Source organism: Propithecus coquereli, unplaced genomic scaffold, assembly GCF_000956105.1.
Source record: "Propithecus coquereli isolate 6110/MARCELLA unplaced genomic scaffold, Pcoq_1.0 Scaffold63, whole genome shotgun sequence".
Taxonomy (NCBI): Eukaryota; Metazoa; Chordata; class Mammalia; order Primates; family Indriidae; genus Propithecus; species Propithecus coquereli.
In genome coordinates, this window is record NW_012152285.1 from 3253020 (window position 1) to 3260391 (window position 7372).

General features: G+C 40.0%; 1 pseudogene; it reads left to right on the forward strand.

Annotated features, from left to right (window-relative positions):
- The first annotated feature begins 692 nt into the window (after window positions 1–692).
- On the forward strand, window positions 693–3385 carry LOC105822643 (annotated as a pseudogene).
- The last annotated feature ends 3987 nt before the right edge of the window (window positions 3386–7372 follow it).

The window sequence follows — 7372 nt, forward strand, 5'->3', positions numbered from 1 at the left end:
TCCTTACTGATCAGGCCTACAAAAGAGAGTTCTGCTTGTCCGCTGAGAGATAGTTAAGAATTCAAGAGAGTTTTACCCACTGGGGTGAATGGGATCCGAGCCAGGAAAACTTGGACTAGATTCAGCTGGCTAAATAGAGGTTTCCAGAACTGAGAAAATTCCAAGATTAACTCCTAAGCTCTACCCCTATTGTTTCACAGAGCATGAAATTATATACCTGCCTGTGTTTTGTACACTGGTAACCATTCCTTCCCACAGTATAGTATCACTTAACACAATGCATCTGAGAATGTGTTGCCACCAGGGCCTCCTGCTAAGGAGGGGTACAAATAGGAAAACAGGGCATGAAGGGCATCATCACCTCCTGTCCCTCCCTTCCCCTCTCCCTTCACATCTTTGGCTGGTAGCAATAGGGGAGAAGATAGAAGCAGACCCTGAGTGTGGCATTTGGCATGAGATTTACTGTGCTTCTGAAGAGAGAAGAGTGGTAAATAAGAAATATCTACATTTGAATTTTAACACAAGAGACAAGAGTCTGAGAAGAAGGGCTTGTTTGGAAGGAAGATGCCTGGAACCAGCACACTCCCAAAGCACAATCCCATACTTCATCCAAGGACGAAGTCCAGGCCAGCAAACTCAGGAAAACCGGGAGTAGGTAAATGGGCAAAACTTGGGTCCCTGAAAAGTTGAGGATGGAAAGAATGAGCTATCTCAGTTCTGAAAGAGCTGTTAGACCAGCTGATATACCTGAAGCAGGAACAGAAGTATGGGTAGGGCCACAACAGGTGAGGAGGGAGTGAGGAACTAAATAGGGTGCCTTGCCTGGAAGTGGGGACAGGCAATGACACAATCATAGGAAACAAGCCAGGAAACCAGGTACCAAGACAGGCACATGCGTTGGAGACAGTGGGACTGGGTTAGGACTCGTGAATATCCTGTAGTCACAGTCTTGCATAAAGCTGAACCCACAGATGGCGGACTTAGGTAGAGGGACAAAGGAGCCCACAGTGAAGAAGATCCCAGGATAGTCTTCTCAATAAGAGCAAGGACTTTGGCATCCAACCTGGCTTTGAATCCTGTGCCACTTACAAGATTTATGATCCTTGGCATGTTGCCTTGTATCTTTGACTCAGTTTTATCATCTGTAAAATGAAGATGACTATAACTACCTCATAGAGTTCTTATAAGAATTAAATGAAATAATGTTTCTGAAGCATTTAGTGCATTGCCCGCACATAGTAGGCACCCAGTTATAATTATCATCATCATCATCATCAATATTACAAGGAAAGGCTGACAATGAAAATGTGCCAAAGGTGTGTTCTAGACTCTAAAGGACACCCCTCTGGGGTATCTGCTTCTGAGTGTATGGGAGCAATTTTAACAACTTTGTCATTTGTAGACAACTGATGATCACAATGCAATATAATTCCTGTCTATAGATGCACAAATTCTGTCCTGCCTGGTAGAGGGTCAACTGACTTCCCTTTCTTACCCTTTGTGGAAAACACAGTTTTTCCTCCATTTGCACATTCATTTCAATATTCCTCCTCTATAAGCAAGGATACCCCTGGAATATGCCAGACCAGGGAAAATATTGTTGATATAAACTATTTGATGTATACTACAAATGGGTGATTTGTATGGTATCTGAATTATACCTCAATAAGGCTGTTAAAAATAGTCGTGGTTTTTTCTTTCTATTTTTTTAATCACCCAACACTATTCTGGCAGTCCTGGGTCCCATCTGGCATGATCCCCTGAAAGAACCCAGGCAGGAGCAATTCGGGCCACCCTTCTGGAGCTGGGCCCAGGCCACAGGCTCCTGGGAGGACCCCAATAGGTGAAATCCTGGGAGGCATCTGGTCAACCCCACATGCTGGGGCAGAGGGCCTGAGAACAGTCCACAGAGGAGAAAATGGAGATGTGGTCAAGTAGATCCCAGTCTGGATCCCAGACTGAAAGGGACTTAGAAAATTTCAAGGAAGGTACTTCAAAGTGTGGGGGCCTGGTGGGGCAGGGCTGGGGCAGAGGCCCCCCCCATGCCCTAGTGTAAGGGCCGGTACCACTACTAAGAAATGTTTCTTTCAAAAATGCTGGCCCCGGCCATGTGCCCTCCTGCAGCCTATGGGTTCCTGTAGCTATGGTGGCAGCATGCTGCCCATGGAAGGAGACAAAGCTTGTATTGAATTCCCAACTGAAAAAATTAAAGAGGAAAAGAAAATCCAGAAGCCTAAGTACCTCCCTAAGATGTCTGGAGGTTGGGAGCTGGAAGTGAATGGGACAGAAGCTAACTTAGTCTGGAAGGTTGCCAGGGCAAAGACCACTGTCACTTTCAACATTAACAACAGCATCCCACCAACATTTGATGGTGAGAAGGAGCACTCACAAGGGCAGAAGTCTGAAGAACAGGAGCCTCATACTCCTAATTTTGTGGTTGAAATTATTAATATAAAGAATCATGGCAAGAAGCCCCTTATACTGGACTGTCTCTATCCAGAGGATGAGGTTGGACAAGATGAGGCTGAGGGTGACATTTTCACTATCAGAGAAGTTAGCTTTCAGTCTCCCAGAGAGTTGGAATGGAAGGACACTACTCACACACTTGAAACCACCCTTTATAAAACTGATAAAAGGTCACAGGGTGGGAACTGTGGTAGGGGCCTGAAATCTGCAAAGATATAGGCATAGTTAAAAAAAATAACGAGGCATTGTTCCCTAGCTTGCTTTCCTACACTTGCTTACTGCTTAGGAGTCACATATCCCTGACGGCCATAAGATTGGTAAATTCCCTAATTGCTTCTATAAATAATATCACTATTGTAAAACTTAAAACTGGTCTTTTGGATTTTTTCCAGACTCTGGTGGACACCAACCAGACCAGTGGCCATACATGGGAGCTGACTCAACAGGTCCTGTGACCCTCTACCTGGAAACTGACTCAGCACAAGAAGACAATTTCTACTTCCCAACCCTATGATTTCATTCCCAGACAGTGAGCAGACCCAATTCCCTAGCACTTTGTCCACCAAACTATCTTCAAAAACCATGGCCAAAAAATTCTCGGGGAGATGGATTTGAGAAATTCCTCCCAACTCCTCACTCAGCACCCTGCAATATTAAACCCTTTCTCTGCTGCAACTCCTGCTGTCTCAGTGTATTGGCTTTCTTTTGAGTAGCAGGCAGTAGAACCTGGTTGGGCTGCAACAGTCAACACAGATTCCCTGGACTGGGTCTTGTATGATACTTAATGTATTTCCTTGTGGACCAAGGGATGGACAAAACTTTTGCAGATGAGTTGGCGGAGCTCAGCATAGCCTTGGAACACCAGGAGTATATTACTTTTTTCTTGAAGACCTCAAAAGTTTTGGTCAAGAGCCAGTAGAGCAGACAGAGACAATGAAAGCCTTAACATATTGACTGCCACACTAGAAAAAAATTTTTTTTTACTTGAGACTACAGTGTTTTATTACAAAGATAGAATAAAAACTTCAAAAACAATCGTTTCTAATTTAATGAAAAATTTATTATTTTTATTGTATTCTGTGCCCATAGGTATGGTGAATAAGGTAAAGACATGTATGAGTCACATATGCTCCATGAGGCCCTAGGCTTAAAACTAGCGTGAGTTAAATACAACTCACATGGCAGTTAATGTGTTAATTTTATGGCAGGCTTTGGCCAGTGAACAAATCCCACTCTGAAGCCAGACACGTGTGCTTTGAAATGGTTATTATCCTAATATCACAGAAAAAATAGCAAATTTAAATTATTTCTTTTACATTCTCATTTACTATTCATTTGTTTTTTTTCTGTACAAATCTGTTATTTCTACATTTTTGTAGAACATAATGATGGACAATAAAATTGGTTTATTTCCTCAAAAAAGAAATGCTTGTCCCTCTCCTGTGGAATTTCTACAAATGCACGCTTATTAAACTGGAAAACCGAGTACAGCAGAAATAGAACGTGATTTTAAGGTTAGGCTATAAAATCCTCATCTTCTCTAATCCTTTGAGTTGTTAACCTCTAGACAGCTTTCAAACTTGCAGTTGTATGCTCTAGGGCCTTCCACATCTGCAAATCCTCTTCCTAGGATCTTTTATATGCTAAACAGATCAAATTTCCCTAGAAGATATCCTTCCTTGCTTGCTTTATTTCCATTTCCGGGAAGTATTTTACATCTACATTGCAAAATAGCAGCCACCCCTGCTCACCTACCAGCCCAGAGTGAATGTTATTTTCCTAACAAGCAGTTTGGATGCCTTCCAACCCCCAAGGCTCTGTGCACCGGTCTCTATGGAAATTATTTCCCTTTCCAGACAAGATTGTCTTCTCCAGTACAAAATGGATTTTGCATTCTTTTGACCTATCTCAAACTGCCTCACCTCACTACTCTTTAGAGGTCTACTTATTCCAGCAATGAAGCTGAGTAAATCATTTTTGACCTGCTACACTCATAGCCTCCCCACACTCACACCGGGTTCTTTTCCCCCTATTTCCCTGCTTCCATGCCTTTGATCATGTTCTTGCCTGCACATGGGTTACCCTCTACATCACTCCTCTACATCACTCCCTTTTCCTCCTATCACCTCCATGGATGAGAGAGCACCAGCTTGATTGCAAGGCCAAATTAAAATGCTATCCTTTCTAAGAAATGTGTTGTGAAACTCTTTGGAGGTAGAAATGTCAGGGCTACATACTGACTTTCACAGGCTCTATGCATTTTGCTTTTGTGGACTCCCTCTCATGATAATAGATTTCATGGGCCCTAAAGGTTTTATTTTCTTTGACCCTAAGTTCATTTTTTTCTTCTGATTTTTAAAATAAATTAAAACATTTTGGTGGGTCCTTAAAAGTATTGTGGGATTCTAGTCATTGTGCCTGATGGATAGTCAAACCTGAGACTGTATCTCATGCAGCATGAAAGAGGTAGTTTGGTATAACTTTGGTACAACTCCCCTTTGGTCTCTGTGTGACCTTAGGGGAGTTATTTAATATCTTTGTGACTCATTTTCCTCATCTGTAAAATAGGTGTAATACTGTCACTCAGTTTCTACGGTTGTGGCTATGATTAAATGGGCTAACATGTGCTAAGACCAGGGACTGACACGTAGCATTAACTATGTGTCAGCTATTATCTTCATTAATTATTGTCAATATTGGTGCTCAATCAATATGTAAAATAAAATGAATGAAACAATGAAAATTTTTCTTATGCCAAGATATTTTCAACAACATCAAAATACCTTAAAAGAAGGGTTTTAAGTCTGGACATAATTATTTCTATTTTTGAGAAAGAGGAAAAAAAACAAATAAAACCCTCTGGGAGATGAGGCAGACCCTTGATAATAGATGAGTGCAACTCTTTCCACATGTTATTGGAATCACAAACCCTTTTGAGCTGGAAGTGTTTAAGAGGCCATCTAGCCCAGTCTTCCAAACAGTGAAAGTAATTTTCTCTATAACACAGCTCCTTGAACACATGTAGGAACATAGAGTTGAATCTTTCCTCAAACATCTTATTTCACCATCAGTCAGATAAAGTCTTGGGATGTTCTTCCATGTAATTTGACTAAAATACTGTCTCCCTGCAACTTCCATCCACTTATCCTACTTCTGCCTATTTGTAGCTACGTAGAAGAAGGTCATTCTGTTTCAAACAAGCTCCCAACTATTTTCAGATGGGGTTAAAGTATTCTTTTGTCATCTGTCTTCCAAGGTAATATCTATTTTTTCATCTGTGCTCTGGGGGCCATGACTTACAAACTCCTTACCAACTTGATCTTTCTCCACAGGGCAAAATCTAATGCTATTTTTAATACATGGCATCTCAATGTTAACATAGTACACCAGCTCTGCTCTGACTAGGCAGGGAGCCCTGAGACTGTCACCTTCTTTGTTCTGGGTGTCCTTCTATATTAGTAGAAATATAGATTAAGGTTGCATGAGATGTTTTGTAAGTTACATTAGGCTGTTGGTTTATAGTAAACTAGTGTAAAAAGAAAATCAAAGTCTCAGGGCCAACCTCCACCAATTCCTTATCCAAAAGAGAAGGTAAAAGCCTCAGGCACCTGTGAAGAACTGGACCCACAGATCATTCATTAAGAAAATTTCTTTCTTCCTGATTGTATCTTAGGAGTTTGTGTGATTCCAGGAATTTATCCATTTCCTCTATGTTTTAGATTTATGTGTAGAGATTTTCATAGTATTAACAGATGATATTTTATATTTCTGTAGTATCAGTTGTAATATCTCCTTTTGTATTTCTAATTGAGTTTATTAGGGTCCTTTCTCTTCTATTCCTGGTTAATCTAGCAAGAGGTCTATCAATTTTGTTTATCTTTTTAAAGAACCAACTTTTTGTTTCATTGATCTGTATTATTTTCTTGTTTTTGATTTCATTTAGTTCTGCCCTGAGCTTAGTTATTTCTTTTCTTCTGCTGGCTTTGGGCTTGGTTTGCTCTTCCTTTTCTAGTTCCTTGCGGTATGTTATTAGATTGTTAATTTGTAATCTTTCTGTCTTTTTGTTATAGGTATTTAAGGCTATGAATTTTCCCCTAAGGACTGCTTTTGCTGAATCCCACAGATTTTGATAGCTTATGTCCACTTATGTCATTCAGTTTAAGGAATCTTTTGATTTCCTCTTAATTTCATCATCGGTCCAATAATCATTCAGCAGGAGGTTGTTTAATTTCCTTGACTTTCTGTAAAATTGTTGATTTCTAGTTATGTTTCTCTTAATGTTGATTTCTAGTTTTATTGCACTGTGATCTGAGAAGATATTATATGACCTCATTTTCTTTTAATTTGTTGAGCCATGATTTGTGGCCTAAAATATGATAAATCTTGGAAAATGTTCCATGTGCTGATAAGAAGAATGTATAAACAGTAGTTTTGGGGTAAAATGTTCTGTAAATGTCTGTCAGGCTCATTTATTCTAGAGTACCATTTAAGTCCAGTGTTTCTTTATTTATTTTCTGCTTGGGTGATCTGTCCAGTTCTGTCAGTGGGGTGTTGAAGTTCCTGGCAATTATAATGCTGCTGTTTATCTCTTAATGAGAAAAAAGATTGAAGCAGCAACAAAAAATCTTCCAAGAAAAAAATCCCCAGAAAAGATGGATTCACAGCCAAAATTTATCATACCTACAAAGAAGAGATAGTACCCCTACTGCGGAAGTTATTCCATAACATCGAGAAGGAGGAAATCCTCCCCAATTCATTCTACAAAGCCAATATCACCTTGATACCAAAGACAGGAAAGGACACTACAAAAAAGAAAACTACAGACCAATATCCCTTACAAATATAGATGCAAAAATCCTCCATAAAATGCTAGCAAACTGAATTCAACAGCAAATCAAAAAAATAA